This window comes from Dryas octopetala, chromosome 2, assembly GCF_963921425.1.
Source record: "Dryas octopetala chromosome 2, drDryOcto1.1, whole genome shotgun sequence".
Lineage (NCBI taxonomy): Eukaryota > Viridiplantae > Streptophyta > Magnoliopsida > Rosales > Rosaceae > Dryas > Dryas octopetala.
Genome location: NC_141367.1, coordinates 7,771,594 through 7,783,231, shown reverse-complemented (window position 1 = coordinate 7,783,231; position 11,638 = coordinate 7,771,594). Strand labels below are relative to the sequence as shown.

The following is an 11,638-nucleotide window of genomic DNA, read 5'->3' as shown; positions in this document are numbered from 1 at the left end:
AAAACTAAAATAAATAAACAAAATCTGAATTACTTAAATAAAATCTCAATCCATAATTAAAACAAAATCAGAAACACAAAACTAAATTAAAAGAAAAATTCTAAACAAAAACAATTGAAGAACATCAAGAGGGGTTTGCGGCAAGGCAAGGAGAAGAAGGGAACCTCACACAAGCAGGTGGCTCACGGCTAGGGTGAGCTAGGGCTTGCGGCAAAGGCTCCTTCTTCCTTGCTGCCACGCCTCTCTCTTCCTCTCTCTAGAACTCGGCACCTCTCTCTCTCTTTGGAATTCTGCAATTCTGAAAAATAATAAAAACTGAAGGTCTGAAGCTTGAGAAAGCATGATATATTTATAGAGGTGTGAGGGAGAAATCCTTGTGAGGCAAGGCTTAGGGTTATGCGGCAGCAGCTAGGGTTAGGAGAGGCTTGGGCTTGCGGCAAGGGCTTGCATCTTGGGCTTAAGTGACTCACACAAGGCCTCTAGGGTTTCAGTCCATGCGCATGGGCTGCTAGTCTTGGCGCATTGGGCTTGGGCTGCTGGGCTTCTAGGGTTGGCGTATGCATGCATGCATGCATGGCCCTTCTGATTTCGGCATCCCATAGGCCCATGGCCCATTTGAATTGTTGACTTGTCATTGTTGACCCTTGACCAATGTCTTTGACTTCCCATTTTGCCCCTCATTTCCATTTGAGTTCAAATTCATTTCTTCCCTCTATTTATTTCCATGGATGTCCACTACCTTCTAGAAACTTCTAGAACCTTGACTTGATAGAGTTGACTTTGACCAACCTTTCCTAGTCCAACTACGATTTCTTGTAAATGAAGGATTCCTTATCCATTTCGACTTCTCGTAATGACCATATTGCCCCTGGGGTCTCCTAGTGTCATTAGGACTCCTTTCCCTAGTAGGGTTAGGTTTCCTAGTTCAATCAGGAATTCCTGTTTCAATTAGGATTTCTCATTTCTGGCTCGACAATAATGGTTTTGGATTTGACGTTTCCTAGTGTGACTAGGAATCCTCATTTGACTAAAATTTCTGCTCTTTTCCTGGTTTGACCAGGAATTGACCCATTTTCCTAGTTTGACCAGGAAATGTCCCAAAACGACTCCATTGCTCCTTTTTCCTATTTCTGCGTCATTTGACCTGAAAACATAAAAACAAGACAAGAAATACAAAATATTGAGTTCTAACACTCTTGGTTAAGGAATTAGTATCATAAAGTGATGCAAAATGCACACTCATCAGCTGCATAGATTTGTGGAAACTCTTGAGATTCTTGTGGATTTGGCTGTATATCAATCGGTTTGAGGTTAGCTTGAGAAGTGACATCTCCTACTGCCTTTTTCTTGGACTTTGATCTCTTAGTACCCTTAACCATGTTTGCTAACCTGTAGGTGGGAAAAAGCAGAATACCAATAAATAATTAGAAGTCTACTCTCCTTTTAGATTAAAAATGAATCAATAGAATAAACCATCCAATATCCAAAAGAAAAATGCTACATGTTTACTTACTGTTCTGACCGAAACACTAAAGGATAGGGAAGAAATATAGCTACTGTAAGAAACAACACATATAGAAGAAAATATAGACTGAAATGAACATCATATTTCTTTGATAATCTGAGTACATATATTACACAAAGATGCCCTCACAATCCCCCCTCACATAACCAACTTGCTCATTACAATCATTAGTATCCATCTCAAGTTCATTTGGTGTGGGAACTACATTTGCATTCTCATCATACTCTTCCAACTCAGAGAAATTAACCTCTCGGTGGTGCCTTTAATAGGATATACCTAGGAATCATGTTCTCTTGAATAAAAAACTTGCTTCACTTGAGATGGATAAATGGATCTCTCACAAATTGACTTTGACCTTGGTGTAGGTTAACAAAGGTAAATCCATCTTCTTTCCTAACACCATTACCAACATTTGCCCACTGACACTTAAAGATCGGCACATAACATGAGTGGTAATCTAATAAAATTATATCAGTTAGTATCCCATAATAGGTAACCATATCAGGTACTTGTGCAGCATCCTTTGCGCTTGCCCTGCACATGGTTGTTGCTTCAATGGAAACACCACTGTTTTGAGTTGACAACTCAATATCTATTGTATGAAACTTCTGCCGATTGATCTCATATCCATTGAAGGACAATGCCCCATTTCTAGGACCATATGCAAGCAATTTTAATATCTCTGAATGATCACTTGAATTAATAGGAATCTGTTAAAAACAATCAAATTGAGTCAAATATATACTTTCTTATATGTTGTAGCTAATAAAATTTGATCTTCTACATAGCATGTCACCTTTTCCTTTAACCATGCTACAAATTTTTCAGTATGCCTCTTCCAAAGTAAGCTAGAATTTTTTTGAAGACTTTTGTTAGATTGCTTTAACTCCTCTTTATGCATCCTATAGTATAATGCAAAAGTGAGTCAGTTGACTTATAGTTGTAGTTAGAAATTCTATAGTTTTATGAGTAATTTACTTACTCCAAGGATGGTTCAACCTCGGCTGTATTGAATAGCACACAACAGTGTGCAATTTCTAACAATTCATCACTTAATGTAATCAGCCTTTTCCCAGAAATTGGATGACCCTCAAGAATTACCTCATTCCCAAAATCTTCTAGTACTTCTTGAATATCAACTTCAATTGAGTGCTTGAGAAACTCACTACAAAATGCTATGCACTCTTCTGCAAGATAGCATTCTGCAATGGACCCCTTAGGCTGTGCACGATTCCTTACATATCCTTTGAATATTTTCATATGTCTGGAAGCATGAAACTATTATATTAAAATATGTACTACTTCTAAAATGAACTATATGATTAGGTAAAAAAAAATTGATATATGTGTTCCTAACCTCTCAAAAGGATACATCCAGTGGTAGTGGACTAGTCCACACAATTGTACTTTTCTTCCTAAATGAATTGGTAAGTGAATCATAATGTCAAAAAATTAAGGAGGAAAGAACCTTTCAAGCAAGCATAAGGTTTCCACCACATCATTCTCAATTGATAGCATATTTTCTCTATCAATAACATGCTGATAGATTTTGTTGAGAATTGACACATGCGATTATTGCCTTTCTTGGCCCTACTGACAGCAATCCTTTTAAAGCTACAGGCAATAGTTGTTGCATCTGAACATGATAATCATGACACTTGAGGCCAATAATCTTGCATTCCTCTATTGATATACAATTCCCAATGTTAGAGCTATAACCATCAGGCACCTTCAAGTCAAATAACCTCTTGCAAAAACTTTTTTTCTCAGCCTTTGATAATGTATGTGGAGCTGGAGGAAGGTATGTCCTAGTTTCTCAAACTTCTGCATGTAGGTCTTTCCTAATTCCCATATCTTCTAAATCCTTACGAGCATTGAGTCCATCTTTTGATTTTCCATTAATATCCAATAGTGTGCCTATTATGCTTTCACAAAAGTTTTTCTGTACATGCATAACATCCAAATTATGGCGCAATGACAATTCCTGTTAGGAAGATAAAAAATATGAGTTCAGTGTATCTATATACTTTAAAATTGTTAAGAAGATAAAGTTCAGAGTTCAAGGATATAAAATACTCACCTCCCAATATGGTATATCAAAACAGATGGACCTCTTCTTCCACATCTCTGGATCTTTGTTGTCATCTCTTTTATTTTTTTTTTCTTATCAGACTTCCCTAATCATTCACAAAATCTTTAAGAGCAAGAGAAATATTTCTACCTGTCATGATTCTGGAATTTCTTCCATTTTCTTCCTTGCCATTGAACCATGACTTATTTTTCCGAAACGGGTGTGACGGTGGTAGAAATCTCCTATGACCCATGTATACACCCTTCCTACTAAATTTTAGCCACCTGTAACGCTCCGAACCTCGGGCCCATAAAACACTGAAACATCAACCTTGAAAATCTGTTTTCTCTTTCCTTTGAGCCATGCACATAAATATAAATAAATACAATTTTACCAAAAACATTTAAACAAAAACATTGTGTAAAAACAATTAAATAAATCTCGCTGAGTCCCACTGCCTCGACTTCTCCTCACTGCCTCCTCAGCCTACTAAACCTGTAAAACACAAACAACTACACTGCACCATATCCATGGTACACCGGGTCATTCAAACAAACAACCTGGTAAGCTCACTAGAGCTCATATGAGTGAAATGACGAAATAAATTATCCTCAATAAGAAATCACATGGCCTCAAAATACTTTTCCTCAATTTTCACAATTTACCATCCACAAAAAAATCCATAAATACTTAATCAATAATAATTTCATCGCCAAATCACACAAGCATCAAGATAAAACATAATTCCTCAAATTCACATCAAATCTTACCAATAATATTTATAATCATTCCGTCAAATCAATTGCCTAATCGTCAACTATTAACCTCAACCTCAAATCATTCACATCGTAATTAACAACCTCAATGCATAATCACCATCAATTCCATCCTCAAGATTCAAGCCTAGACTTTACCAAGTCTTAGCAAACAATGCAATATTACCACACAATACAACCAATCATCTATCTAATTTCACTCACATCGCTCATTGAAATCCCCCAATTTTAAAACCTTTTCTCAATCCATTTTTAAATCATCTCACAACTGTAAATCGCTCGCCACTTCCCGTGCAGAGCGAATTGATGCACGGACAGGCAGGTATGCTCGCCACTTCTCGTGCATAGCGGATCAATGCACGAGTAGGCAGGATGCTCGCCACTTCTCGTGTAGAGCGCCACTTCTCATGCAGAGCGAATCAATGCATGAGCAGGCAGGATGCTCGCCACTTCTCGTGCAGAGCGAATCAATGCACTAGCAGGCAGGTAACTAAGCTCGCCACTTCCTGCACAGAGCAAATCGATGCACGGGCAGACATGTATTCTCACACAACCTCAATCACAACATTCTCAAAACTATCTCATAACTATCCTTGTTTCACAATGTATTAATGCCTCTTGTATTTCTCCTCGGATTCATCTCTACATATGCATCACCATCAACACTTGCTGTCAGAAAATTTATTCCTTAAACATTTGCTCTCCACCCACAAAACCTTTCGACATGGGAAGCCAGCCACTTAATTATCACTCAAAGTTTACTCTGAGCTATGCCGAGTCCCTTCCGAAATTGATTCGTGCTCATGACTCCTTACTTGTTTACCACTAAAATCATACCAAATACTTCCTCAAAAGTAACTTGATTATTCTGTAAGATAATTGCCTAATCATTTTTTATTAATCCTCGACAATAAGCATTTTTTCTCAAATCCAGCAATTATTCTCGGGCAACTCTATAATTCCTAATTAATTCCCTAGCCTCAAATCCTCATCAATTCATTCTCATGATCCAAATCCTACACTTAGTCTTCTCTAACACATAACAACAAACACACAAACAGGCAATTCATTAACGGTACTCTACATTAAAAACTGATAAGTTTCACTCACAGTTTAACTGCGTGAAACGACCGATGTGCCCTTCACGGTGCCATTTCTCGGATTTCAAATTCGGCAACATAACGGTATCAGGGAAAGATTTCCCGAGCCCGTGTACGTATTAAGACCAGACAATCAACAATTTCACAAACCAGAAATACAAATGGGCCGTTAAACGACCGAAATGGGCGGTAACCACCACACATGGTGGCTGCCCAACCCCAAACAACACCTAAAAATCACCTAAACTCACCCACGGGCTTCGGTTGACTGGCCAGAGGCCAAAAGCCAACAATTCAAGTCATCGGCACGGCCAAACGCGGCGAGACCCGCGGTGGTCCGTAGGGGTCAACTTGCACGAATTTCAAAACTGAAAATCAACGTAAGCAAATTACACAGGCACGAAGGACACGTCGAGAGGATCAACTTTTATACCTGCGTCGACGGCCAATTCTCGCCGGAATCGCTGAAATCCTTCGGAGCAGCCGCGGCCCAAAATCTTCGATCCGCCACCGTGGGGGTCGTCGGAGCCAGGAAAGGCCAAGGATGAACTCTCCGTGAAGAGGGGAGGAGGACCCAGGTGGTCCGGCGTCGCGTCGTGGCCGGAGAATGCAGATCGCCGGCGGGGAGACTCGGCCCTGTTTCGCGTCATTTCTCCGTCGAGGATGGTCGCCGGAGCAAGGGAGTGGCATGGCTGAACTCGCCGGGGCCTGGGGAAGAAAACCCAAGTGGTCGCCGCCCTCAACTCTGCCAGAAAAATGAGTCGCCGCCGGGGGCCCGATTGGCATTGAACTGGGTTCGGTTTTTGAGGGGTTTATGGGCTAAACGGTGCACAGAGGAAGGAGGAGGGAAGAGAGGCGAGCTTGGGGAGCTTTCGTCCGCCTCCATCCGCCGCCAGACACACGCCCACGCGCCAGTGACAGAGCGGCGGTGCTGAACGGGTGAGAGAGAGAGAGAGAGAGAGAGAGAGAGAGAGAGAGAGAGAGAGAGTGAGTGAGAGTGAGAGTGATAAAAATATGAAATTTTGGGTTTTATAACCACTTTTGTATAAATTACAAGTTTGCCCTTTACTTCAAATGTCCGTAACTCTCAAACCGTAACTCGGATTGACGCGTGCTATGTGTCTACGAACTCGTGGACTCGAGATCTATGCAACGTGCCCAAAGTCAAAACCGAAAGCTCAATAGAATGAAAAGTCAACTTTGGGTCAAGCCCAAATTAAAACAAAAATTAAAATTAAACCACAACTTTTTTAAATTCCAAATAAATTCCCAAAATCCTTGAAATAAATTCTCAAAATATTTAAAATAAAATTTTGAAAAATACGGGGTCTTACACCACCGCTAATGAGTATTTTTACCACATATAGGACATGCTATTCTACCTTTTGTCGTACAGCCAGCAAGATTTCCATAGGTTGGAAAATCGTTTACTGTCCACATCAAAACTACTCTCAAATTAAAGATAGTTTTACTGAATGCATCATATACATTCACTCCACTGTCCCACAAATGTTGCAAATCTTCTATAAGTGGCTGTAAATATACATCAATGTCATTTCCAGGTTGCTTTGGACCAGGACTCAATAATGTTAACAGAATATTCTCTTTTTTCATGCATAACCCAGGTGGTAAGTTGTATGTAACAAGCATTACTGGCCAACAACTATGTGTAGAGCTCAAATTGGAAAGTGGATTGAAGCCATCTGTAGCAAGACTAGCCTAAGGTTGTGTGGATCAGATGAAAATGATGGCCATTTAGCATTAACCAAGTCCCATGCTACAGAATCCACCGGGTGACGCATCATCCCATCATTACTTTTATGATTGAAATGCCATCTTAAATTTTCTGCCATGCTTTAAGACCTAAAAATCCTTCTAAATCTGGGAATGATAGGAAAATATCTCAAAACTTTAGCAGGCACACCCTTTTTAATCTTCTTTATACGCTTATCTACCTTCCATCTTGAACCACTACATTTTGGGCAATTCTCCATGTTCTCATACTCTTTTCTAAAGAGACAGCAATCCTTCTTGCATGCATGAATCTTTTCATACCCTATATCGAATCTTTTCTAAAGAGACCACAAGGACGTTAGAAGCACATTTTGCATTGGTAACATGCCATGCAAAATCTCTAGAAGCCCATTGAAACTCTTATCGGTCCATCCACTTACAGTTTTGTGTCTATATAAAGTTACAATGGCCGATAACTTTGTATAATTTGTACAACTAAGGTATAGAGGGGTTTCTGCATCATCTAATTGTTCAATGAAATCATCACCTCTTCTTTCTTCCATAGGCTCCATATAGTCTTCATCATTCAAGCATGCTACCCTGTATAAGTTATATGCCTCACACATATCTATTTCTTCAAGTCCCTCATTTGTAACTGGTTTTTCCCCATGGTGAAACCAATTTGTGTATGTTCGATCCATTTCCTTTATCACCAAATGCTCAAAAATAGTATAACAAAATTGATGACTTAAATTCCAACAATTTTTGCAAGGGCAGAAAATCTTTTTTGAGTTCCCTGAATTATTTTCTGCTCTTTTCACGAAATTTCATGCTCCTTGAAAGTACTTATCAGTAGCTCTAAAATTAAAAAGAAAAAAAAATAAAAATGAATGCAATCAGAAGCCTACCTAGATTGTTTAATTTTAAGTGTTCAATTAGATTGTAAGGTAATTGTTACCTGTTAAGATGCACACAATCTTTATCCATCATCTTAAATTCACATAAGATCTACATAAACAAGTTCTATTATATCAGAGAACCGATTCCATATCGATCACTCAATTGCCCAAAACTAAAATTAACAAATTTAAATACATTATAAGCTATTATATAACTGATTTCATATCCTCAGGGAAAGTATCTTACTAGAGCTTAAAGCTTTATTCTAGGCTCTTAGTGTTTTGACAAACTAAAAGCATGCAGATTCAATGCAAGCATAGATGCAAAAAAATAGATATATAATTTGTAAAGAAAGACTAGTACCAAAGAATAGCTTTGCCGAGTTGAGTTGAGTTAATTTGTAAAGAAAGACTAGTACCTGGCTTGCTTTGCACTTGCACTTGAAGCTCGAAAGCACAAAAATCTCTTTAAATGCAATGGTTTCTTTGATCGACCTTCACACCAATTTACCCTTGCATCTTTACTTCTGTTACAACAAAATAACATAGTTACTTAATAAATATAAATAAATAACATTATAACTATGAAACAGGTCCAACATTGACATAAAAAAAATAAATAAATAAATAAACCATTGTTATGCATTAATGGTTTCTTCAAAATTTAGAGATGCCTCTTTTTAGGCTATATTTTATTGCAGCTAGCTGTAATGATTGTTAAAGTCTTTGGTTATAACCTATTGTCTATCTTAACAGTGGACATACTTGTGTTGTACTTCTTTTTTAATTGATAAAAGTTTTGTTTCTCATAACCAAAAGAAATTAAAATAAAAAAACCACCTAAGACATTGTTTAATACATGACATCTCTAGAAAATCTTAAAAACTATAATGCAGTCATTAACAGACAAATGAGTAACATTTTTCATAAAACAAAAATAAAATACTATTAAAAGTCAGTGGAAAGATAATTCCAAGAGAAATATTACTATCTCTGTCTGGAAGTGATCACTTGTAGGCAAAGGCAAGAATGCACGACCTTATTGTTGTGTAAATTTCTTGTAAGTCTCACCATAAAGTGATGGTACCTCAATAAGTCTACCCTGAATAGTTTCAAGGGCACCCTGAAAAGAAAAGACAAAATCCTTGCTTAATGACTATAAAATGAAGGATACCTACCAAGAAAAAAGCTGAAGTAAATATTCAATTGATTATATAAGTGTTGCTTCCATACTATTTCCAAGAGTAAAATATATATGTTAGCTTCGTATTAGATAGAAGGTAGAGTATAGCAACCAGAGCTTTTATTTATATTACATAGTTAACAGATGAGTAAATAAGAAAATGTGGTGACAATTCAAACACAAACAGCAACAACAACACACCAAGGCCAAAGCTAGCCACCAAAGGAACAGAATAACTGCAGCTTCCTTGTTCAAAATCAACAAGGACAGTAACTAATAAAATTCATTAGAAAATGAGGCTCACAACAATGCAAAAAATTCACCCTATCCCATAAGAAATCCACCGTTTTTGCAAGTTTCAATCCATACCATAAAAAGATTGCAATTGCACCACAGATCCATAAAACTTTAGCTTTTTTCCATCCTCCATGGAGGCCAAACAATAATAGAAAAGTAATGATCACCCTCAATAGAATGTAGCAATATTCAAAAAATATAGACAGATGAAGAAACGACAAAGATAATACAATATTTATGCTTTTTTCCATCCTCTGTATTTTATGCTTTAACCCTCTGAATTAATGAAAAATATTATACAATATGTTCAATTATTATACAATGCAAAAACCCAGATGAAGATACATAGGCACATGAAGATTAGTCACCCAAAAAATTCCTACAGCTCTCCAAAAGAAAATAGATTTATCAGAAGGTCAAAGCAGGATAATAAGCACATGAAAATTTCAAGAAAAAAAAAAAACATATAGATGAATTCATAGCCCAAAGAATTAATATAAGTGCCGAAGTAGAAAACCATAAAATTTGGATATTATAAGTAGATGCACCGAAAGGAACATGAAAAAAACATATATCAAAATGCTTAACTTGGCAAAAATAATGTGGGTTTTTATGTATAAGAAGGAAAAATCTTAATACCAATCGACTAAAATAAGTTGAAGCCTTATTTTTTCCTCCAAAGATTCAACCCAAAACTCAACTTTCCCAAAGAACCCAACCCAGCTGAAGCAGCAGAATAGACACATGAAAATTTTCTAAAGAAAAAGACATATGAATAAAGAGAATCAATTTCCCCAAAACCCACTAACCCTAAAATCATATAGGTAGATAATCAAGAGAATAGGCTTCATTACCAGGTGCTGGATCAAACCACAGAGAGAGCTTCATAGAGAAAGCGTTAGTCCAACCAAGTACTGGATTGGTCGGCGGCTGATTGGTCGACAGCGGAAGGAGAGAGAGACAGAGACAAAGAGTCTAGAGATCGAGAGAGAGAGTTAGAGAGACAGAGGGAGGGAGACAGAGGGAGGGAATGCGTTCTCTCTTGGAGAATAAGCGTTCTATCTTCCAGAAAGTGCGAGGGAAACAACCCCGCGTAAGGAAAGTTTTTGGGTTTATCTCTCGCTCGCATAATTAAGGACCTTGGGCCTAAAAAGGTTTATATATAGCATTTATCTTTTAATGGGCTATAATTAAGTGTCTTTTAATAGCAGTTAAAAAAAATGCTATACGTAAATGCTATAATAGGGGTTATTTCTATTGGTGGTTTCAAATACACTAATTAACTCCAGTGCTACATAATAAAACAGTATATAAACAAATATGTCAGGATAGTGCAACCCACGCCAGAGTGATTCAGCCTTCAACAAAGTGGTGCAACAAATTGGACCCATGGGTAGCCAATGGGAGATGCCACCTATGAGTAGGGATGGCAACGGGGCGGGTCGGGGCCGGGGGTGCCACCCCCATCCCCCGCCCTCGAAATGTTTTTAATCCCCGAATCCGCCCCATATCCCCGAGTACTTAAACGGGGATTCCCCGCCCCCGACCCCGCCGGGGAGTGTCTTCCCCGAACCCGCCCCGAATCCCCGACCTGTTTTCATGTTGAATTCTAAGTTTTTCTAACGAATCCAATCACAATTAAATTCTCTCCCTTTCTAGCTACTTTCGTTAATTTTCCCAGCAACCAAACGGATAAAAAAATAACTAAAGAAAAATCACAGTAGATCTACTGAACACACAACATTTCTCAATCACCAAATATTCTCAATTTCCAAAAAAAATTTCTTATTATACAGAGTAAACATGGATTAACAAATACATGAAAATGAACTTGAATGGCAAGGGGTCAAATACATGAAAATTAACTTCTTAGTTTCTAAGAGAAGAGAGAGTGGGCGAGAGGGCCGCGAGACAGAGGGGCGAGAGGACCGCGAGACAGAGGCTGAAGTGGGCCTCGATGCCGAGCTGCTCGCCGCTGAATATGGCTCTGTTGCGCAGCTGCTTCTCCTCGTCGCCGTCGTTGAAGGAGATCGCAGAGAAGGAGAGTGAAAGA

At 38.2% G+C, this 11,638-nt stretch overlaps 1 pseudogene; it reads right to left on the bottom strand.

The window, feature by feature from the left end:
- Window positions 1-1,801: 1,801 nt before the first annotated feature.
- Window positions 1,802-8,193, bottom strand: LOC147292861 (uncharacterized; annotated as a pseudogene).
- Between the last annotated feature and the right edge of the window lie 3,445 nt (window positions 8,194-11,638).